General features: G+C 48.0%; 1 long non-coding RNA gene across 1 annotated transcript in view; it reads right to left on the bottom strand.

Moving 5' to 3' along the window:
- LOC134909093 (uncharacterized) overlaps window positions 1-25,186 on the bottom strand; it is a 203,883-nt gene that overhangs the window by 100,881 nt on the left and 77,816 nt on the right. The window lies entirely within an intron of this gene.

Here is a 25,186-nt window from a genome sequence, read left to right as displayed (position 1 = left end):
AATGTTTCTCCAAACTGTTGTGTGGGGGAAATGTATTATAGCGACTCGTGCTGCTATAGATCTTCCTGCTTCACCTCTTTACCCAGACAAACCAGGAAGAAACACAGACAAGATGTATGAACATCTCGCCTGCGGAGTGGGGGATTGAAGCCCTAGGTGATCCCCGCCAGCGCCCACAGCTCTCTACACCCTGCCGGCTCCACCAGGTATATGCGAGATCTCACATGCAGTCTGGAGCCAGGCAGTCACCGCACCCAGGGACAGAGCGGACAGTGCTGTGCTGGGGCAAATCGATTGCCACTGACTGTTTATACATCTGCAAGCACATCGGGGTGCTATCTTATAGATACAGATGTAGCCACACTCGTTCAGCCCACAATGCGGCCACATGGGCATACGTATAGCATGAGTGAACTGGTGCGGCGGGCTGCGTCTATTTGCACCCACGATCGCACCATAGAAAGCTTATGGGACGTGGGTGTGATTGTATGCCCATTTGCACTCACCTGCGGCAAACGGATCATGGGTGCAGCTAGTCGCAGCCAAGCTGGGCTTTGTTACATCTATAATTGACAAGCTGGTCCTCACCAAGCACTACAGTTTGTTAAATCTAATCTCCTATGACAACACAAAAAAAGATTTTACTTTGTCATTATTTATTCAACAAAAAAAGTGCATCAACGAGAAGGAGTCGTGTGTGTGTGTGTGTGTGTGTGTGTGTGTGTAAGTAAGTAAGTACAGTACACTGCATTATTTAATAGCTGGTAGGGCCACCTTTGCCAGTATACTGGTCTTTGTAGGAACTGATCAGTCTTGCATCACAGTTGGGGAATTTCTGCCTGTATTTCCTTACATCACGGCTTCACTTCATTAGTGTGCGTTATGAGCAGCTCTCAAGAGTTGGTTATTTGTATAGGAGCAGTTATTATTTATTAGAATGCTTGCGTTTTATAAATTCTTCCCCAAAGCTTTTATACATAGTAACAGTGGCGGCTCCAGAGGTGTGGCTGCAGCGCGTTCCAAAATTCAAATAGGGGATTCACACCAACTGCCACTCCAAACATCGCCAGCTGGGACTCACTGGTAGTGGGTGTGTCTCCCCTATTTGAATTTGGCACAGCGCTCACAGGGCCTAATTCAGACCTGATCGGTGCTGTGCGTTTTCGCACAGCAACTGATCAGGTCTGAACTGCGCATGCGGCGCCGGCACATGCCAGACAGCCGACGGCCGTCTCAGCCCTGCGATCGCCTCTGCCTGATAGGCAGAGGTGGTAGCTGGGCGGGAGGGCGCGTGTCGGCGGTGTTTGGCAGCCGTTTAGGGGGCGCGGTGTGTAGGCCGTGGCGGCTGCGTGACGTCACACACAGCCAATGCGACCCTCACGGCGACGAGTAGCTCCCTGCCAGAGCACAGGAGCTGCGCTGGCTGGAAGCTACTCCTAAAGTACAAAAGCATTGTCGCTATGCGATGCTTTTGTACTTGTGTGGGGCGGGGAATGGGGGTGGGGGGTGTAGGCCCTGACATGCGGGGGTTTCCCCCGCAAGTCTGAGTATCTGATCATAGCCGTGCAAAATGACAGTTGTGGTGTGTGGAAAGTGTTAGAGCAGAGATTCCCTACCATGGTCCTCAAGGCACACTAATAGTCGGGAGAGAGAACCCCTTGTTAGAGGATGGTAGACAAATAGGAGTCTCTGAGTTTTCTGCAGCCGGTGGCACACACTGGGGTCAATTTACTAAGGTAGGAGTTTTTTTGTTGTGTTTTTTTTTTTTTTTTTACAACTGGTGATGTTGCTTATAGCAATCAATCAGACTCTACATAACATTTATCTAGCTGCTTCTAGAAGATAATAGATAGAATCTGATTGGTTGCTATGGGCAACATCACCAGTTCTAAAAAACTCCCACCTTAGTAAATTTACCACACTGAGTGATAGAGAAAAGTTCCAGACAGGGGCTACTCTGAAAACATTCTGCAGATGTATCAGGTGGTCTTGGGACAAGGGTGATTAGGGTGAATACATTTCAGTGAGACTGCACGTGTAGGTTGGGGTAGAATTGTGGACAGTTTATTGGTCATTGGGCATGGATTTGTGGCTGCATAAAAATTATCAAACCTTTGCGCGAGATGGAGAAGTATTCCAAAGCAATCGGCTTATGACCAGTTGCTGTGGATAACTTTGCTTTAGCTCTATTGAAGATTTGATACATCCCCCCTTTAGAGAGAATACATTGAGTAGTGTCAGCATAGATATGGTACTGAAAGCCATAGGAATTTATCCATTTCCCAAGGTAGGCATATTTATTTGTATAATGCCCCCATATTACTCAGCGGTTTCCCGGGAATATTGAAGCATTTAAATATGTCCCTACCACATTGGAGCTTGCAGTCTACATTCTCCACACCACTCTCTCAGGTTCATCTTCGTCAGTAGACACTACTACAATGGTGTCAGACTGTGAGGAAAGTGGAGAAATCACACATGCATGAGGAGTATATACAAATTACTTTTGCTATTCTTAATATCTCTTACGTCCTAGATGATGCTGGGGTCCATTTTAGTACCATGAGGTATAGACTGGTCCTTTGGGAGCCACTGGCACTTTAAGAGTTCATTAGTGTGGGCTGGCTCGTCCCTCTGTGCCCCTCCTATCAGATTCCATTTAGATGGCAACAGTCTCCCTGCTTTGTGGGACTTGGGGGGGGGGGGGGTTGAGTAGGAACCAACTTGATAAAGAGGTAATGGTTCTCTACTCCGCTGACAGGACACTGAGCTCCTGAGGGAAATGATCGAAAGCCCACGAGGCGACCACTCCGACAGCACGGCCGCCACCCCCTAACAGAGCCAAAAGATAGAAGAGTAGTGAGTACAGCGCCGGCATCCTGGTTAGCGGGTCTCCGGTGGGTATGGCGGCACAAGGGTAGGAACGCAGCTCTGAACAGGCTGCACTCCATGGAAGGCTCCGCAACATCTCTGATGTTGGCACCGGAGGGGCGTCCTGAGCCAGCGCGCAGACCCTACTACACTGGTAATATAATTTCTCTGACGTCCTAGTGGATGCTGGGGACTCCGTCAGGACCATGGGGAATAGCGGCTCCGCAGGAGACAGGGCACAAAATTTAAAAGTTTGACCACTAGGTGGTGTGTACTGGCTCCTCCCCCTATGACCCTCCTCCAAGCCTCAGTTAGGTTTTTGTGCCCGTCCGAGCAGGGTGCAATCTAGGTGGTTCTCATAAAGAGCTGCTTAGAGTAAAAGTTTTGATAGTTTTATTATTTTCAGTGAGTCCTGCTGGCAACAGGCTCACTGCAACGAGGGACCTAGGGGAGAAGAAGTGAACTCACCTGCGTGCAGGATGGATATGCTTCTTAGGCTACTGGACACTAGCTCCAGAGGGACGATCACAGGTACAGCCTGGATGGGTCACCGGAGCCGCGCCGCCGACCCCCTTGCAGATGCCGAAGTAAGAAGAGGTCCAGAAACCGGCGGCTGAAGGCTTTTCAGTCTTCATGAGGTAGCGCACAGCACTGCAGCTGTGCGCCATTGCGCTCAGGCACACTTCACACCGGCGGTCACTGAGGGTGCAGGGCGCTGGGGGGGGCGCCCTGGGCAGCAATGTTAATACCTTTCTGGCTAAAAAGAATACATCACATATAGTCCATGAGGCTATATGGATGTATTTCACCCCTGCCAGGTCTCAGAAAAACCGGGAGAAGAGCCCGCCGGAATAGGGGGCGGGGCCTATCTCCTCAGCACACAGCGCCATTTTCCTACACAGCTCCGCTGCTAGGAAGGCTCCCAGGCTCTCCCCTGCACTGCACTACAGACACAGGGTAAAAAACAGAGAGGGGGGGCATTTTTTGGCGATATTATATATATTTAAGCAGCTATAAGGAAACAACACTTATATAAGGTTGTTCCTATATAATTATAGCGCTTTGGTGTGTGCTGGCAAACTCTCCCTCTGTCTCCCCAAAGGGCTAGTGGGGTCCTGTCTTCTATCAGAGCATTCCCTGTGTGTCGGTACGTGTGTGTCGACATGTATGAGGACGATGTTGGTGTGGAGGCGGAGCAATTGCCGGTAATGGTGATGTCACCCCCTAGGGAGTCGACACCGGAATGGATGGCTTTGTTTATGGAATTACGTGATAATGTCAGCACGCTGCAAAAGTCGGTTGACGTCATGAGACGACCGGCAAACCAGTTAGTACCTGTACAGGCGTCTCAAACACCGTCAGGGGCTGTAAAACGCCCTTTGCCTCAGTCGGTCGACACAGACCCAGACACGGACACCGAATCTAGTGTCGACGGTGAAGAAACGAACGTATTTTCCAGTAGGGCCACACGTTATATGATCACGGCAATGAAGGAGGCTTTGCATATCTCTGATACTGCAAGTACCACAAAAAGGGGTATTATGTGGGGTCTGAAAAAACTACCTGTAGTTTTTCCTGAATCAGAGGAATTGAATGACGTGTGTGATGAAGCGTGGGTTACCCCTGATAAAAAACTGCTAATTTCTCTATCGTCCTAAGTGGATGCTGGGGTTCCTGAAAGGACCATGGGGAATAGCGGCTCCGCAGGAGACAGGGCACAAAAGTAAAGCTTTTACAGGTCAGGTGGTGTGTACTGGCTCCTCCCCCTATGACCCTCCTCCAGACTCCAGTTAGATTTTTGTGCCCGGCCGAGAAGGGTGCAATTCTAGGTGGCTCTCATAAAGAGCTGCTTAGAGAGTTTAGCTTAGGTTTTTTATTTTACAGTGATTCCTGCTGGCAACAGGATCACTGCAACGAGGGACAGAGGGGAGAAGAAGTGAACTCACCTGCGTGCAGGATGGATTGGCTTCTTGGCTACTGGACATGAAGCTCCAGAGGGACGATCACAGGTACAGCCTGGATGGTCACCGGAGCCACGCCGCCGGCCCCCTCACAGATGCTGAAGCAAGAAGAGGTCCAGAATCGGCGGCTGAAGACTCCTGCAGTCTTCTTAAGGTAGCGCACAGCACTGCAGCTGTGCGCCATTTTCCTCTCAGCACACTTCACACGGCAGTCACTGAGGGTGCAGGGCGCTGGGGGGGGGCGCCCTGGGAGGCAAATGAAAACCTTTAAAAAGGCTAAAAATACCTCACATATAGCCCCAGAGGCTATATGGAGATATTTACCCCTGCCTAAATGTACTAAATAGCGGGAGACGAGCCCGCCGAAAAAGGGGCGGGGCCTATCTCCTCAGCACACGGCGCCATTTTCTGTCACAGCTCCGCTGGTCAGGAAGGCTCCCAGGTCTCTCCCCTGCACTGCACTACAGAAACAGGGTATAACAGAGAGGGGGGGCAAAATAAATGGCAATATATTAATATAAAAGCAGCTATAAGGGAGCACTTAATCATAAGGCTATCCCTGTCATATATAGCGCTTTTTGGTGTGTGCTGGCAGACTCTCCCTCTGTCTCCCCAAAGGGCTAGTGGGTCCTGTCTTCGTATAGAGCATTCCCTGTGTGTCTGCTGTGTGTCGGTACGTGTGTGTCGACATGTATGAGGACGTTATTGGTGTGGAGGCGGAGCAATTGCCAAATATGAGGATGTCACCTCCTAGGGGGTCGACACCAGAATGGATGCCTTTGTGGAATTACGGGATAGCGTCAACTCGCTTAAGCAGTCGTTTGCCGACATGAGGCGGCCGGACACTCAATTAGTGCCTGTCCAGGCGCCTCAAATACCGTCAGGGGCTGTAAAACGCCCCTTGCCTCAGTCGGTCGACACAGACCCAGACACAGGCACTGATTCCGGTGGTGAAGGTGACGAATTAACCGTATTTTCCAGTAGGGCCACACGTTATATGATTTTGGCAATAAAGGAGATGTTACATTTAGCTGATACTACAGGTACCACTAAACAGGGTATTATGTGGGGTGTGAAAAAACTACCAGTAGTTTTTACCGAATCAGAAGAATTAAATGACGTGTGTGATGAAGCGTGGGGTGCCCCGATAAAAAAACTGCTAATTTCAAAGAAGTTATTGGCTTTATACCCTTTCCCGCCAGAGGTTAGGGAGCGCTGGGAAACACCTCCTAGGGTGGACAAAGCGCTAACACGCTTATCAAAACAAGTGGCGTTACCCTCTCCTGAGACGGCCGCACTTAAAGATCCATCAGATATGAGGATGGAAAATATCCAAAAAGGTATATACACACATGCAGGTGTTATACTACGACCAGATATTGCGACTGCCTGGATGTGCAGTGCTGGGGTAGTTTGGTCAGAGTCCCTGATCGAAAATATTGATACCCTGGACAGGGACAATATTTTACTGTCGTTAGAACAAATAAAGGATGCATTTCTTTATATGCGTGATGCACAGAGAGATATCTGCACACTGGCATCACGGGTAAGTGCTATGTCCATTTCGGCCAGAAGAGCTTTATGGACACGACAGTGGACAGGCGATGCGTAGAGGAGTTATTTGGGGTCGGTCTATCGGATTTGGTGGCCACGGCTACGGCCGGGAAATCCACCTTTCTACCTCAAGTCACTCCCCAACAGAAAAAGGCACCGACCTTTCAACCGCAGCCCTTTCGTTCCTTTAAAAATAAGAGAGCAAAGGGCTATTCATATCTGCCACGAGGCAGAGGACGAGGGAAGAGACAGCAACAGGCAGCTCCTTCCCAGGAACAGAAGCCCTCCCCGGCTTCTACAAAAGCCTCAGCATGACGCTGGGGCTTCGCAAGCGGACTCGGGGGCGGTAGGCGGTCGTCTCAAGAATTACAGCGCGCAGTGGGCTCACTCGCAGGTAAATCCCTGGATCCTGCAGATAATATCTCAGGGGTACAGGTTGAAATTAGAGACAGAGCCACCTCGCCGTTTCCTGAAGTCTGCTTTACCAACGTCCCCCTCAGAAAGGGAGACGGTTTTGGAAGCCATTCACAAGCTGTATTCTCAGCAGGTGATAGTCAAGGTACCTCTTCTACAACAAGGGAAGGGGTATTATTCCACTCTTTTTGTGGTACCGAAGCCGGATGGCTCGGTAAGGCCTATTCTAAATCTGAAGTCCTTGAACCTGTACATAAAGAAGTTCAAGTTCAAGATGGAGTCACTCAGAGCAGTGATAGCGAACCTGGAAGAAGGGGACTTTATGGTATCCTTGGACATCAAGGATGCGTATCTCCACGTTCCAATTACCCCTCACACCAGGGGTACCTCAGGTTCGTTGTACAAAACTGTCACTATCAGTTTCAGACGCTGCCGTTTGGTTTGTCCACGGCATCTCGGGTCTTTACAAAGGTAATGGCCGAGATAATATTTCTTCTTCGAAGAAAAGGCGTATTAATTATCCCATACTTGGACGATCTCCTAATAAGGGCAAGGTCCAGAGAACAGCTAGAGATGGGTTTAGCACTATCTCAAGAGGTGCTAAAGCAGCACGGATGGATTCTGAATATTCCAAAATCCCAATTAATGCCGACAACTCGTCTGCTGTTCCTGGGGATGATTCTGGACACAGTTCAGAAAAAGGTTTTTCTTCCCGAAGAAAAAGCCAAGGAGTTATCTGACCTGGTCAGGAACCTCCTAAAACCAGGAAAGGTGTCTGTACATCAATGCACAAGAGTCCTGGGAAAAAATGGTAGCTTCTTACGAAGCAATCCCTTTCGGCAGATTCCATGCAAAGGGATCTGTTGGACAAATGGTCAGGGTCGCATCTTCAGATGCACCTGCGGATAACCCTGTCGCCGAGGACAAGGGTATCCCTTCTGTGGTGGTTGCAGGAGGCTCATCTATTGGAGGGCCGCAGATTCGGCATGCAGGATTGGATCCTGGTGACCACGGATGCCAGCCTGAGAGGCTGGGGAGCAGTCACACAGGGAAGAAATTTCCAGGGAGTGTGGTCGAGCCTGAAAAAGTCTCTTCACATAAGCATTCTGGAACTAAGAGCAATCTACAATGCTCTAAGCCAGGCGAAACCTCTGCTTCAAGGAAGACCGGTGTTGATCCAGTCGGACAACATCACGGCAGTCGCCCATGTAAACAGACAGGGCGGCACAAGAAGCAGGAGGGCAATGGCAGAAGCTGCCAGGATCCTTCGCTGGGCGGAGAATCACGTGATAGCACTGTCAGCAGTATTCATCCCGGGCGTGGACAACTGGGAAGCAGACTTCCTCAGCAGACACGACCTTCACCCGGGAGAGTGGGGACTTCATCCAGAAGTTTTCCACATGCTATTAAACCGTTGGGTAAAACCAATGGTGGACATGATGGCGTCTCGCCTCAACAAGACACTGGACAGGTATTGCGCCAGGTCAAGAGATCCGCAGGCAATAGCTGTGGACGCGCTGGTAACACATTGGGTGTACCAGTCGGTATAGGTGTTTCCTCCTCTGCCTCTCATACCAAAGGTTTTGAGGATTATACGGCAAAGAGGAGTAAGACTAGTGGCTCCGGATTGGCCAAGAAGGACTTGGTACCCGGAACTTCAAGAGATGGTCACGGACGATCCGTGGCCTCTACTTCTGAGAAGGGACCTGCTTCAGCAGGGTCCTTGTCTTTTTCAAGACTTACCGCGGCTGCGTTTGACGGCATGGCGTTTGAATGCCAGATCCTAAAAGGAAAAGGCATTCCAGAAGAAGTCATTCCTACCTTGATAAAGGCAAGGAAGGAAGTCACCGCGAAGCATTATCGCCGTATTTGGCGAAAATATGTTGCGTGGTGCGAGCAGCGGAGTGCTCCGATGGAGGAATTTCAACTGGGTCGTTTTCCTACATTTCCTGCAATCAGGATTGTCTATGGGTCTCAAATTGGGATCTATTAAGGTTCAAATTTCGGCCCTATCAATATTCTTCCAAAAAGAATTGGCCTCAGTCCCTGAGGTCCAGATTTTTATCAAAGGAGTACTGCATATACAGCCTCCTGTGGTGCCTAAGGTGGCACCGTGGGATCTAAATGTAGTTTTAGATTTCCTCAAATCCAATTGGTTTGAACCACTAAAGAATGTGGATTTGAAATATCTCACATGGAAAGTGACTATGTTACTGGCCCTGGCTTCGGCCGGGAGAGTATCTGAACTGGCGGCTTTGTCTTATAAAAGCCCTTATTTAATTTTCCATTCGACATAGGGCAGAGCTGCGGACGCGTCCGCATTTTCTCCCTAAGGTGGTATCAGCGTTTCACCTGAACCAGCCTCTTGTAGTGCCTGCGGCTACAGACGACTTGAAGGACTCCAAGTTGTTGGACGTTGTCAGAGCCTTAAAAATATACATTTAAAGGACGGCTGGAGTCAGAAAATCTGACTCGCTGTTTATACTGTATGCACCCAACAAGTTGGGTGCACCTGCTTCTAAGCAGTCGATTGCTCGTTGGATTTGTAACAAAATTCAACTTGTACATTCTGTGGCAGGCCTGCCACAGCCTAAATCTGTTAAGGCCCATTCCGCAAGGAAGGTGGGCTCATCCTGGGCGGCTGCCCGAGGGGTCTCGGCATTACAACTCTGCCGAGCAGCTACGTGGTCAGGGGAGAACACGTTTGTAAATTTTTACAAATTTGATACCCTGGCAAAGGAGGACCTGGAGTTCTCTCATTCGGTGCTGCAGAGTCATCCGCACTCTCCCGCCCGTTTGGGAGCTTTGGTATAATCCCCATGGTCCTTTCAGGAACCCCAGCATCCACTTAGGACGATAGAGAAAATAAGAATTTACTTACCGATAATTCTATTTCTCGGAGTCCGTAGTGGATGCTGGGCGCCCATCCCAAGTGCGGATTATCTGCAATACTTGTACATAGTTATTGTTAACTAATTCGGGTTATTGTTTAGGAAGCCATCTTTCAGAGGCTCCTCTGTTATCATACTGTTAACTGGGTTTAGATCACAAGTTGTACGGTGTGATTGGTGTGGCTGGTATGAGTCTTACCCGGGATTCAAAATCCTCCCTTATTGTGTACGCTCGTCCGGGCACAGTACCTAACTGGAGTCTGGAGGAGGGTCATAGGGGGAGGAGCCAGTACACACCACCTGACCTGTAAAAGCTTTACTTTTGTGCCCTGTCTCCTGCGGAGCCGCTATTCCCCATGGTCCTTTCAGGAACCCCAGCATCCACTACGGACTCCGAGAAATAGAATTATCGGTAAGTAAATTCTTATTTTCAAAGAAGTTATTGGCGTTATACCCTTTCCCGCCAGAGGTTAGGGCGCGCTGGGAAACACCCCCTAGGGTGGACAAGGCGCTCACACGTTTATCCAAACAAGTGGCGTTACCGTCTCCTGATACGGCCGCCCTCAAGGATCCAGCTGATAGGAGGCTGGAAAATACTCTAAAAAGTATATACACACATACTGGTGTTATACTGCGACCAGCAATCGCCTCAGCTTGGATGTGCAGTGCTGGGGGTGGCTTGGTCGGATTCCCTGACTGAAAATATTGATACCCTGGATAGGGACAGTATTTTATTGACTATAGAGCAATTAAAGGATGCATTCCTTTATATGCGAGATGCACAGAGGGATATCTGCACTCTGGCATCAAGAGTAAGTGCGATGTCCATATCTGCCAGAAGAAGTCTATGGACACGACAGTGGTCAGGCGATGCGGATTCCAAACGGCATATGGAAGTATTGCCGTATAAAGGGGATGAATTATTTGGGGTCGGTCTATCGGATTTGGTAGCCACGGCAACAGCAGGGAAGTCCACCTTTTTACCTCAAGTCCCCTCCCAGCAGAAAAAGACGCAGTCTTTTCAGCCGCAGTCCTTTCGTTCCTATAAGAACAAGCGAGCAAAAGGACATTCATATTTGCCCCGAGGCAAAGGAAAGGGTAAGAGACTGCAGCAAGCAGCCCCTTCCCAGGAGCAGAAGTCCTCCCCGGCTTCTGCAAAGGCCTCAGCATGACGCTGGGACCTTACAAGCGGACTCAGGGGCGGTGGGGGGTCGCCTCAAGAATTTCAGCGCACAGTGGGCTCACTCGCAGGTGGACCCCTGGATCCTGCAGGTAGTATCTCAGGGTTACAGGTTGGAATTCGAGAAGTCTCCCCCTCGCCGGTTCCTAAAATCTGCTTTGCCAACGTCTCCCTCAGACAGGGCGACGGTATTGGAAGCCATTCACAAGCTGTATTCTCAGCAGGTGATAATCAAGGTACCCCTTCTACAACAGGGAAAGGGGTATTACTCCACGCTATTTGTGGTACCGAAACCGGACGGCTCGGTAAGACCTATCCTAAATCTGAAATCTCTGAACCTGTACATACAAAAATTCAAGTTCAAGGTGGAGTCACTCAGAGCAGTGATAGCGAATCTGGAAGAAGGGGATTTTATGGTGTCCTTGGACATCAAGGATGCTTACCTTCATGTCCCAATTTGCCCTTCACACCAAGGGTACCTCAGGTTCGTGGTACAAAACTGTCATTATCAGTTTCAGACGCTGCCGTTTGGATTGTCCACGGCACCCAGGGTCTTTACCAAGGTAATGGCCGAAATGATGATCCTTCTTCGAAGAGAAGGCGTATTAATTATCCCTTACTTGGACGATCTCCTGATAAGGGCAAGATCCAGAGAACAGCTGGAGGTCGGAGTAGCACTAACTCAAGTAGTGCTCCAACAGCACGGGTGGATTCTGAATTTTCCAAAATCCCAACTAATCCCGACGACACGTCTGCTGTTCCTAGGGATGATTCTGGACACTGTTCAGAAAAAGGTATTTCTTCCGGAGGAGAAAGCCAGGGAGTTATCCGAACTCGTCCGGAACCTCCTAAAACCAGGGACAGTGTCTGTGCATCAATGCACAAGAGTCCTGGGAAAAATGGGGGTCTCTCTGCTATGGTGGTTGCAGAGTGCTCATCTGTTAGAGGGCCGCAGATTCGGCATACAGAACTGGGTCCTAGTGACCACGGATGCCAGCCTGAGAGGCTGGGGAGCGGTCACACAAGGAAGAAACTTCCAGGGCGTGTGGTCAAGCCTGGAAACGTCTCTTCACATAAATATACTGGAACTAAGAGCAATCTACAATGCTCTAAGCCTGGCAAAACCTCTGCTTCAGGGTCAGCCGGTGTTGATCCAGTCGGACAACATCACGGCAGTCGCCCACGTAAACAGACAGGGCGGCACAAGAAGCAGGAGGGCAATGGCAGAAGCTGCAAGGATTCTTCGCTGGGCGGAAAATCATGTGATAGCACTGTCAGCAGTGTTCATCCCGGGAGTGGACAACTGGGAAGCAGACTTCCTCAGCAGACACGATCTTCACCCGGGAGAGTGGGGACTTCATCCAGAAGTCTTCCACATGATTGTAGTCCATTGGGAAAGACCAATGGTGGACATGATGGCGTCCCGCCTCAACAAAAAACTGGACAGGTATTGCGCCAGGTCAAGAGACCCTCAGGCAATAGCTGTGGACGCTCTGGTAACACCATGGGTGTACCAGTCAGTGTATGTGTTCCCTCCTCTGCCTCTCATACCCAAGGTACTGAGAATTATACGGCAAAGGGGAGTAAGAACGATACTAGTGGCTCCGGACTGGCCAAGAAGGACTTGGTACCCGGAACTTCAGGAGATGCTCACGGAAGATCCATTGCCTCTACCTCTAAGAAGGGATCTGCTTCAGCAGGGACCGTGTCTATTCCAAGACTTACCGCTGCTGCGTTTGACGGCATGGCGGTTGAACGCCGGATCCTAAGGGAAAAAGGCATTCCGGAAGAGGTCATCCCTACCCTGGTCAAAGCCAGGAAGGAGGTGACTGCACAACATTATCACCGCATTTGGAGAAAATATGTTGCATGGTGTGAGGCCAGGAAGGCCCCGACAGAGGAATTTCAACTGGGTCGATTCCTACATTTCCTGCAAACAGGATTATCTATGGGCCTCAAATTAGGGTCCATTAAGGTTCAAATTTCGGCCCTGTCGATTTTCTTCCAGAAAGAATTGGCTTCAGTTCCTGAAGTCCAGACTTTTGTAAAAGGAGTACTACATATACAACCCCCGGTTGTGGCACCGTGGGATCTCAATGTAGTTTTGGATTTTCTCAAATCCCATTGGTTTGAGCCACTCAAATCGGTAGATTTGAAATATCTTACATGGAAAGTAACCATGCTACTGGCCCTGGCTTCAGCCAGGAGAGTGTCGGAATTGGCGGCTTTATCGTATAAAAGCCCATATCTGATTTTCCATTCGGACAGGGCAGAATTGAGGACGCGTCCTCATTTTCTGCCTAAGGTGGTATCAGCGTTTCACCTGAACCAGCCTATTGTGGTGCCTGCGGCTACTAGCGATTTGGAGGATTCCAAGTTGCTGGATGTTGTCAGAGCATTGAAAATATATATTTCAAGGACGGCTGGAGTCAGAAAATCTGACTCGCTGTTTATACTGTATGCACCCAACAAGCTGGGTGCTCCTGCTTCTAAGCAGACGATTGCTCGTTGGATTTGTAGCACAATTCAACTGGCACATTCTGTGGCAGGCCTGCCACAGCCTAAATCTGTCAATGCCCACTCCACATGGAAGGTGGGCTCATCTTGGGCGGCTGCCCGAGGGGTCTCGGCATTACAACTCTGCCGAGCAGCTACGTGGTCAGGGGAGAACACGTTTGTAAAATTCTACAAATTTGATACCCTGGCTAAGGAGGACCTGGAGTTCTCTCATTCGGTGCTGCAGAGTCATCCGCACTCTCCCGCCCGTTTGGGAGCTTTGGTATAATCCCCATGGTCCTGACGGAGTCCCCAGCATCCACTAGGACGTCAGAGAAAATAAGAATTTACTCACCGGTAATTCTATTTCTCGTAGTCCGTAGTGGATGCTGGGCGCCCATCCCAAGTGCGGATTGTCTGCAATACTTGTACATAGTTATTGTTACAAAAAAATCGGGTTGTTTATTGTTGTGAGCCATCTTTTCAGAGGCTCCTACGTTATCATACTGTTAACTGGGTTCAGATCACAAGTTGTACGGTGTGATTGGTGTGGCTGGTATGAGTCTTACCCGGGATTCAAAATCCTTCCTTATTGTGTACGCTCGTCCGGGCACAGTATCCTAACTGAGGCTTGGAGGAGGGTCATAGGGGGAGGAGCCAGTACACACCACCTAGTGGTCAAACTTTTAAATTTTGTGCCCTGTCTCCTGCGGAGCCGCTATTCCCCATGGTCCTGACGGGGGGGGGAGGGAAAGAGTGTAAATACAGTACTAGCTACCCTGTTAAGGTTAGCTAGTTAGTGCTGGGTTTTTATAATAATAACTGCCCATAAAGGGCATGGTGTGGCTGGCTCCTTATACTCTGTGACTCTCTGAAGGTACTCTGGGGGAAACTGTCTGACAATTTTCCTGTGTGTTAGTGTGATCCCACTTTACCATGTCTAGGGACTCTGTGTCCTGTGCAGCAGAATGTGTATCTTCTCTTGAGGAGTCTATTCCATGTACTCAAGACTGTAATGTTATTTCTCAGCCTTCTGGGTCCGAACCCGCATGGGTGGATGCCTTTAAAAGGGATGATATCTCAGATTTCAGCTAAGGTGTCACATACTGAGAAAGAGACGCAGTTTTTGAGGAAATCTGTGGAGAATATGATGTATTCAAACCCCTCTGCTACGTCTCTCAACCCCCCAGCATACCCGAAATAACGTATACTTGCCCAGATAATGTAAGCTGACACTGATACCGACTCGGATACGGGAGGCGGTGATGGGGATATGCAAGGGGGGGGGGGATGCAGCCCTGGCTAAAGGGGTGCAACTGATGATTGAGGCAATTAGGGATGTTTTAAATATCACTGAGAAGGTACCTGGTCAGGATGAGGAGACTTATTTTACATTAAATAAGAAATCCTCCGTTACCTTCCCTGCTTCTAAGGAGTTAAACTCCTTATTTGAGAAAACCTGGGAAAACCTAGAGAAAAAATTCCAAATCCCTAAAAGAATACTAATTTCTTTCCTTTTCCCTGAAGAGGACAGAAAGAAGTGGAAATGTCCACCTATAATGGACGAGTCTGTATCTAGATTGTCAAAGAAGGTGGTTCTACCTGTCCCTGCCACAGCCTCCTTAAAGGAGCCCGCTGACGGTAAAATTGAGGCTACTCTCAATTCACTATACACTGCTACAGGGGTGGCACAGAGACCCACTATCGCATGTGCATGGATTTCTAGGGCCATGGTAAAGTGGTCAGGCACCTTGATGAATTAGATACCATGGATAGGAGTGACATTGATTTGTTTTTACGTCACACACAGGATTCTACAGGTTTCATGGTAGAAGCCATGAAGGACCTTGGCCTGCTTAATGCAAGGGCCTCAACCATATTGGCGTCAGCACGCAGGGGACTGTGGCTATGGCAATGGTCGGTGGATGCAGAATCCAAGAAAAGTGTGGAGAACCTACCCTACACAGGTGAGGCCCTGTTTGGGGACGCACTGGATACATGGATATCCAAAGCAACGGCGGGTAAGTCAACATTTTTTCCTTCCGCAGCTCCACCGGCTAGGAAATCATATCCTACACCTTCTCTGCAGTCCTTTCGCACTACATAATTCAAAAATAAATCCAAGAGTTCCCCCACCTTCTTTCGAGGAGGTCGTGGGAATCAAGAAAACTTGCAGCGACAGGTTCCCAGGAACAGAAGCCAGGTCCTGCTTCCTCAAAAACTTCATGACGGTGGACCTCCCAGCCTGTAGATCAGGCAGGTGGGAGCGAGATTAAGAGATTTCAGTCACATCTGGGCGACATCATGCCTAGACCCCTGGGTAATAGATATTGTGGCCCAGGGGTACAGACTAGAGTTTCAAGAACTCCCACCTCACAGATTTTTCAAATCAGGCTTACCAGCTTCTCAGACAGATAAATGTCATTGTTCCTGTTCCACCTCATCTACAAAACACGGGTTACTACTCAAACCTGTTTGTAGTACCGACAGGTTTGAGTATATATTGAACCTAAAGTCACTGAACCCCACTTGAGCGTATTCAAATTCAAGATGGAGTCTCTGAGAGCAGTGATCTCAGGTCTGGAAGAGAGGGAATTCATGGTTTCCATGGATATCAAGGAGGCGTACCTTCACATTCCGATCTGGCTGCCTCACCAGGCCTATCTGAGGTTTGCACTACAGGGCTGTCATTACCAGTTCCAGGCCCTGCCGTTTGGCCTTATCCACAGCACCGAGGGTGTTCACCAAGGTCATGGCAGAAATGATGCTACTCCTCCGCAAGCAGGGAGTGAACATAATCCCATATCTGGATGATCAGCTGCTAAAGGCATCTTCCAGAGAGAGGTTGTTAGAGTATTGCTCACTCAACTCAACTGCTCCAGGGTCATGGGTGGATCCTGAATCTTCCAAAATCGCATTTGGAACCAACAAGGAGACTGCCCTTCCTGGGGATGATTCTTGACACAGATGTACAGGGGGTGTTTCTAACAGTGGAGAAAGCGTTGGTGATCCAGTCAATGGTCCGGGATGTCCTGAAGCCAGCCCGGGTATCAGTTCATCAGTGCATTCGCCTTCTGGGAAAGATGGTAGTCTCCTATGAGGCTCTGCAGTACGGAAGATTCCACGCAAGATTCTTCCAGCTGGATCTCCTGGACAAGTGGTCTGGATCACATCTTTACATGCACCAGCGGATGCGCCTGTCGCCAAAAGCCAGAATCTCACTCCTTTGGTGGCTGCAGACATCTCACCTGCTCGAGGGTCGCAGGTTCGGGATTCAAAATTGGATCCTTCTAACCATGGTTGCAAGCCTCAGAGGTTGGGGAGCAGTCACCCAAGGGGAAAACTTCCAAGGCAAGTGGTCAAGTCAGGAAGCCATCCTTCCGATAAACATTCTGGAACTATGGGCCATATACAATGGCCTGCTACAAGCGGCACATCTTCTGCAAGATCAAGCCATTCAAGTTCAGTCGGACAATGTAACGGTGGTGTCTTACATAAACCGACAGGGCGGAATGAAGAGCAAAGCTGCAAGGTCAGAGGTAACAAGGATCCTCCTCTGGGCAGGCTTCATTCCAGGAGTGGACAACTGGGAAGCAGACTTCCTCAGCAGACACAATCTCCACCCAGGAGAATGGGGCCTCCACCAGGAGGTGTTCACGGAGGTAACAAGCCGATAGGGTGTACCTCAGATAGACATGATGGCCTCTCGCCTCAACAGGAAGCAAAAGAGGTACTGTTCCAGGTCAAGAGACCCACAAGCAGTGGCGGTGGACGGGCTGGCAACTCCGTGGGTGTTCCAGTCAGTATATGTGTTCCCTCCACTTCGGCTCATCCCAAGGATTCTCAACCTAATAAAATAAACAAGAGTTTTGGCGATCCTCATTGCTCCGGACTGGCTACGGAGGGCTTAGTATGCGATCTAAGGGATTTACTACTGAAGGATCCGAGGCCTCTTCCTCTTCGCGAGGACCTACTACAACAGGGGCCGTTCGTCTACCAAGACTTACCACGGCTACGTTGGCATGGAAGTTGAGCGCCAGATCTTAGCTCGGAAGGGCATTGCACACAACGGAATTCCTACTTTGACCCAAGCTAGGAAGGGAGTAACGTCCAAACATTACCATCGGATTTGGAAAGAGTATGTATCTTGGTGTGAATCCAAGAGGTTTCCTGTGGTGGAGTTTCAACTTGGACGTTTTTCTCCTCTTTGTGCAAGCAGGTGTGGATGTGGGCCTTCGCTTGGGCTCCATAAAAGTCCAGATTTCGGCCTTGTCCATTTTCTTCCAGAAACAATCGGCTGCTCTCCCTGAGGTTCAGACATTCTTGAAAGGCGTTCTGCTTATCCAACCGCCTTTTGTGCCTCCTGCGGCACCTTGGGATCTTAATGTGGTGTTACAGTTCCTGCAATCGGATTGGTTTGAGCCTTTACAGGAGGTACACATTAAGTTTCTTACGTGGAAGGCTGTCACACTGTTTGCTTTAGCATCTGCAAGGCATGTGTCAGACTTGGGGGCACTGTCTCACAAGAGGCCCTACTTGGTTTTTCATGAGGATAGAGCTGAGCTTCAGAATTTCTTCCAAAGATTTCATGTCAACCAACCTATTGTGGTGCCAGTGGCTACTGACACCTCGGCTGCTTCAAAGTCCTTGGATGTTGTGAGAGCTTTGAAGGTCTATGTGAAGAGGACAACTCGTCACAGGAAATCGGACTCATTATTTGTCCTTTATGATCCCAATAAAATTGGGTGTCCTGCTTCTAAGCAGACGATTGCTCACTGTATCAGGCTTACTATCCAGCATGCTTATTCCACGGCAGGTTTGCCGGTTCCATAATCTGTACAGGCCCACTCTACTCATAAGGTGGGTTCTTCCTGGGCGGCTGCCCGGGGTGTCTCGGCTCTTCAGCTTTGCCGAGCAGCTACTTGGTCAGGGTGAAACACGTTTGCTAAGTTCTACAAGTTTGACACTTTGGCCTCTGAAGACCTAAAGTTTAGTCAATCAGTTTTGCAGGAACCTCAGCACTCTCCCTCCCATACTGGTAGCTTTGGTACATCCCCATGGTACTAAAATGGACCCCAGCATCCTCTAGGACTTAAGAGAAAACAGGATTTTAATACCTACCGCTAAATCCATTTCTCCTAGGTCGTAGAGGATGTTGGGCTCCCACCCAGTGCTTCATTTTCCTGCAGTGTTACTTGTTAAGTATTGGTTCAGCTGTTGCTATTATTTTTCATGCTGGTTAGCATGTGTTTGCTTCATGTTCATGCTTGTTGGCATGGTTTCTTTGGTTATGTGTGAGCTGGTGTGAATCTCACCACTATCTGTGTATTTCCTTCTCTCGAAGTATGTCCGTCTCCTTGGGCACAGTTACTAGACTGAGTCTGGTAGGAGGGGCATAGAGGGAGGAGCCAGCCTACACTATTAAACTCTTAAAGTGCCAGTGGATCCCGAAGGACCTGTCTATACCCCATGGTACTAAAATGGACTCCAGCATCCTCTACGGACTAGGAGAATAGGATTTACCAGTAGGTATTAAAATCCTGTTTTCTCTTACGTCATAGAGGATACTGGGGATCCATTTAGTACCATGGGGTATAGACGGGTCCACTAGGAGCCATGGGCACTTTAAGAATTTGATAGTGTGGGCTGGCTCCTCCCTCTATACCCCTCCTACCAGACTCAGTTTAGAAAATGTGCCTGGAGGAGCCGGTCACAGCTAAGGGAGCTCTCCATAGTTTCTCTAGTAAAGGTTTTTTTTAGAGTTAATTATTTTACAGGGAGGCTGCTGGCACCAGCTTGCCTGCTTCCTGAAGGGGGGGGGGGGGGGGGGGGAACTATTCGCAAGCCGCACCATGGCGAGCGTGCATTCCCGCAGCACGCCGCCACCCCTAACAGAGCCAGAAGAAAGAAGAGTGTTGAGTACTAAGCGGGTACTTAGTGGGTAGCCGGCCATTATGGCAGCATGAGGGTACGGAGATGCACGGCTTGTAACCAGGGCGGATTGCGTCTCCAGCCTCACAACTGCGTCTCAGTACACTGTACACAGCGCCCACACTGGCAAGCTCAGCCTTAAAACGGTCCGGTCTCCATTTTAAGCACAAATTACCTCAGCCAGTATAAAAAAAGCGGGAAGACTGCATGCCACTGAAGGGGTGGGGCTTCACTATGAGAGGATCCAGCAGCTCATCAGTGCCATTTTCCCTCTGCAGTGGACACAGACGCTGACTGACAGGGACGCGCAGCTCCTCAGGTGTGACTCCAGATTACCTCAGCGGTACCAGGGGGTCATAGCAGGGGGGGGAGCGATTATTAGTGTACTGTCTCCAATCTGGGTACTTAGTCTGTGACCCAACTAAGCTTGGCATTAGCAATAACGGCGCGGTGTGTTGGGTCCAAATACCTATGTGTCTCCCTGGAAGGGCTCTTTGTGGGTTAATTGTGGTTTTAACCTTTCCTGTGTGTGTGTGCTGTCACATTTACAATATGTCAGGCAAAGAGTGTGTTTCATGTATGGCAGAGTGTTCCGCTGCCCCAGGGAGCTCATTACTATGTACTCAGTGTAGTGCACCTTCCCAGGCTAGCGGGGCTGAACCAGCGTGGCTGGATTCCCTCAAAGGAATGATTTCTAATATCTCTAATATACTGCCCCGCAATGAGAAAGAGACGCAATACTTAAGACAGTCTGTGGATGAGATTATGAACAGAGACTCAGTCCCTTTATCCACAAAAACAAACTCTGGCCCATTTCCTGCAGTCTGACGCTGAGGGGTCAGACATGGAGGAGGGAATACAGCTGCTCTGTCACAGGGAATACAGGCTCTTATAGAAGCTATCAGGGATGTGCTACAAATTCCTGATAAGGTGACAGAGGAGTATGAGGAATCTTATTGTAATTTAAAAAAGAAGTCCTCAGTCACTTTTCCTGTGTCAAAGGAATTGAATACCCTGTTTGAAGAACCGTGGCTAAATCCTGATAAGAAATTTCAAATCCCTAAAAGGTTACTCTAATCTTTTCCTTTTCCTCCTGAGGACAGGTTAAAATGGGAAAGTCTACTGATAGTGGATGCATCTGTGTCCAGGTTGTCACGGAAGATTGTGTTACCCGTCCATGGTGCAGCCTCCCTGAATTGTGCCTCCCACAATAGTTAATTGTGAATTAACACAGCAACAATTCATAAAATAATGCAGAAACTGCTGTTTCTATATAATTTTCTGAATAAAATCCTTGATACATACAGTAGGCCCAAAATCTGAAGAAGAAAAAAAACCTCAGAGTGTCACTCGGGTATTTAAGTTAAAACACAAGAAGGTTGTACTTACCAGCCATCTTCAGGTTTCTCTGTCGCTTCTGACCAGCTGCCAGCAGGACTCCATCGCTTTCAGCAGAAGAGGATGAGGAAGGTACGTGGTAGAGAGGGCAGACGTGGAAGAAAAGAGGAGGCAGAAGAAAGTGCAGGGCAAGAGGTGGTGGTCTTTGAAGGACACAGGGAAAAGGTGGGTGGTGGAGGTAGATGTAGCAGTGGGTGGATGGACAGATATAAAAGGTGTAATGGGAGAGACCGGCAAGAAAGGAGAAAAAAGGCCATTTTTTGTGTGTGATGGATTGCACCTGAATGAGGAGGGGGCAGCGGTGCTGGGGGGAAGGATGGTTAGAGGGTTAGAGGGTTGGAGGAGATTTTAAACTAGGAGCCTGGGGGAGGGTTTAGCTAGAAACTATGGGTCATTCAGTGAGAATAGAGGGGATGGCGGTAGTAAACGAAATGGGGGAGGAACAGGGGGAAGGGAAAGAGCAGCCGGTAAGGGTATTAACATGGGTACTAAAAAAGGTTTTATCAAAACACTAACTAATAACGATTACGGGTTATCGATGCTGCATAAAGTGAATGATGTCCCTAGCACAAGGGGAAATACTTATCTTAATTGTATGTACTGTATGTAAACGTTAGAAGCCTTACAGGTAAAAAAGGGCTAACTAGAAATACTTGCAGCAAGCAAACAGTATGATATTATAAGCATTACTGAAACTTGGTGGGCTGAATCTCAAGATTGGACAGTCAATCTAGAGGGTTATACGCTGTTCAGGAGAGACAGACTAAATAAACAGGGTGGCGGGTATGTCTTTACGTAAAGCTGTTTTTAAAACCTGATATATGGGAAGATATTCAGGAGGGGACTGTAGACACTGTTGAGACGTTATGGGTAGAAATTGCAAGCGGGGGTAAAGGAATAAAAAAGTTAGTATTGGGTGTATGCTACAGGCCGCTTGGTATCAACGTATCTGATGAGGAATTATTACTAAAGCAAATTGAAAGAGCAGCAGGAGTAGGAGACATAGTAGTGATGGGAGATTTTAACTACCCAGAGATAAACGATTTATGTGATACTGCTAGGGGTAACATGTTTTTAAACACACTAAATGATAACTACTTAGTTCAACTAATCAAGGACCCTACTAGGTACAATGCAATCTTAGACCTGGTATTAACAAACAATGGGGAATTGGTATCAAATATTATAGTAGGGGAGCCCATAGGAAACAATGACCACAATATGGTCACATTCAATATCAGTTTTCATAAGCAGTCCTATACTGGCTCAACTAGGACTCTAAACTTTTAAAAATTCTTTAAATACATCAATAGCAAGAGATTAAAGAAGGAGAGTATAGGCTTTTTAAAAGACAAGTTGGGAGTCTTAGTCAAAAATGATAATGACATAGCGGACAAACTAAATGAGTTTTTTTTCAACGGTATTTACAAGAGAGGACCAAATTCAGGGACTACCACACAATCTCAATAATGATAATGTCCCACTGATAAGTGCTTATTTAAGTGAGGAGGTAGTCTGTGACCGATTAAAAAATTTAAAAATTAATAAGTCTCCCAAGGGTTCTTATGGAGCTGCACTCTGAACTTGTTAGACCGCTATTTTTGATCTTTAAAGATTCCGTTATATCAGGTATGGTTCCCAAAGACTGGCGTATAGCGGAAGTAGTGCCAATATTCAAAAAAGGAAGTAAAGCTGGACCCGGGTAATTATAGACCAGTTAGTCTTTCATCTATAGTGGGGAAAGTATTGGAAGGTGTTCTAAGGGATAGTATTCAGAAGTTCCTTGAAGTCAATAAGGTCATTAAAAGGAATCAACATGTATTTGTGAAGGACAGATCATGTCAAACCAACTTACTTGGCTTTTATGAAACAGTAAGTGTGAACCTTGATCAGGGTAAGGAGGTGGATCTAATCTTTTTAGACTTTGCTAAAGCTTTCGACACTGTACCACACATGCGACTTATCTATAAGCTACAAGAAATAGGGCTAGGGAGCACAATACGCACTTGGGTCAAAAATTGGTTAGATAATAGGGAACAGCGCGTTGTGGTTAATGGATCATTTTCAAATTGGACTGAAGTGCTAAGTGGTGTGCCACAAGGGTCTGTACTAGGAACACTATTGTTCAACATTTTCATTAACGACCTAACAGAAGGTCTAGAGAGTATGGTGTAAATTTTTGCAGACGATACCAAATTATGTAAAGTTATAAATACAGAGGGGGATGCGGAGTCTCTTCAGAACTACTTAGTTAAATTAGAAGCATGGACAGCCAAATGGAGAATGTGCTTCAATACAGACAAGTGTAAGGTAATGCACTGTTGTAGCAAGAATAAAAATGACACCTACATACTAAATGGGGTAACATTAGGGGATTCTGTACTGGAAAAGGACTTAGGTGTTCACATAGATAGCAAACTAAGCAGCAGTACTCAAAGTAGGATTGCAGCAAAGAAGGCTAATAAGATATTAGCATGCATAAAATGGGGAATTGATGCAATATAAATCACTAGTGAGGCCACATCTTGAATACTGTGTACAATTTTGGGCACCATACTACAAAAAGGATATTCTGGAGCTAGAAAAGGTTCAGAGGCGGGCGACCAAACTAATTAAGGGCATGGATACGCTGGAATACGAGGAAAGGCTTGCAAGGCTAGGCACGTTTACACTGGAAAACAGGAGACTAAGAGGGGACATAATCAACATCTACAAATATATAATGGGACAATACACAGAGCTTGCGCGGGACCTGTTTTTGGTTAGATCAGCACAGAGGACACGTGGACACCTGCTTAGGTTAGAGGAGAGGAGATTCCGCACAATTCGGCATAAAGGTTTTTTTCACAATAAGGACAATACATGTTTGGAATTCCCTGCCTGAGGGAGTTGTAATGGCGGACTCAGTCAACACCTTTAAGAATGGATTAGATAAATTCCTAATGGGTAAGGATATCCAGGGTTATGGTGCGTAGTCACGCACTATAGTTACTATAAAAAGAGGAATAAAACACAACGGCTGACATTAGCATCAGACAAAATTTAGACCAAAATAATCCTGCATAGGAGACCACAAATAGGTTGAACTTGATGGACACATTGTCTTTTTTTCAACCTTAGATACTATGTTACTATGTAGACACACACATAGTGATGATGAGATACTCATGAGCCTGGGGTGACTTGAATACACATACTGTATTCACATATTAGGGACTGGATGAGCATGGTGATATACATACTTGGGGGGGGGGGGGGGGCACACGCATGTAAACATACAGACCGGGGTTTGCAGGAGGGGGAAATGGTGACACACACACACACACACACAACACACTGGGGACATGGTGACAAACACACACTGGGGCCTGGGGAGGACATGGTAACACAAACGCACACACTGGGGGGGGGGGGGGGGGGGGGGTGACACACATATACTGGCCTGGGAGGGGCAGGGACATGGTGACACACACATACACACACTGAGTCCTGGGGAGACACATGGTGACATGCTGGGGCTTGTGGAGATGAACACTGTGACACACACACACACTAACTGGTGCCTGGGAGGGAGATGCAGGGACATGGTAACAAACACATTGGGTCATGGGCATGGTGACACACACCAGGGCCTGTTGAAGACATGGTGGCATACACACTTGGGCGTGGGGGTGGGTAGGAAGACAGCTGTACAGTAATATACTTTTATATGGGGCAAAGCAGCATTGCCCTGCTCACCCACTGGAGCTCATCACAAGGCAGCATTGTTTCGCAGTTGTGTTGGGGATAAAGATGAGGGGCGGGCAGGGCAGTCCATCACTCTCCGACGGCGCTAAAAACTTTTGCCCACCCCACACCACATTCCCACATGCATGCACCAATCACCAAGGTGTCAGTGCATGCAAGTCATTGCCCATCTTGCCTCTTCCCTGCCCTGCCTAACAGGCATCCATATGGTCAGAAATGATGCACAGTAGTTGTTAATTTAAAAAAAAGAAAACTTTTATTCAATGTGCTCTTCTAGCAGTGAGAGAAGGGCCCCCTAGGGTCCGGACTGGATCTCCCAGCTGTGGGTGCAGAAAGTAAGACGCCAGCTCACAGCCTGAAACACTCCCCCAAAATGGTTGCGGTACACCTGCTATTTGCTGCTACTTACCCAAAACTGAATCACTTTGCGAATAAATAATTTCTGCCGCCACTATCGTAAGACCATCGCGGAACATATAAATTGTGACTTAGATGCATGTGCAGACTGACGATAATTCCTAAAATCGGTTTTGCGTAAAACTCTGAATTACGCCCTGATATACAAAGCAGAAAAAAATATACTGGATATTATATACTATTTTCTGCACTTAAAAATATTTATCCTAAATGCCTCCAGTACTAAAGCACAAAAGCCCACAGACTGGCTTGTTAAGAACCCCACACATCTGGAGACAAAGCAGACACAGACCATTTTTTCCTTCCTAATGAAGATAAGAGCTGCA

This window comes from Pseudophryne corroboree, chromosome 4 (assembly GCF_028390025.1).
Source record: "Pseudophryne corroboree isolate aPseCor3 chromosome 4, aPseCor3.hap2, whole genome shotgun sequence".
NCBI classification, from domain to species: domain Eukaryota; kingdom Metazoa; phylum Chordata; class Amphibia; order Anura; family Myobatrachidae; genus Pseudophryne; species Pseudophryne corroboree.
This window is presented reverse-complemented; position numbering and strand designations above follow the sequence as displayed.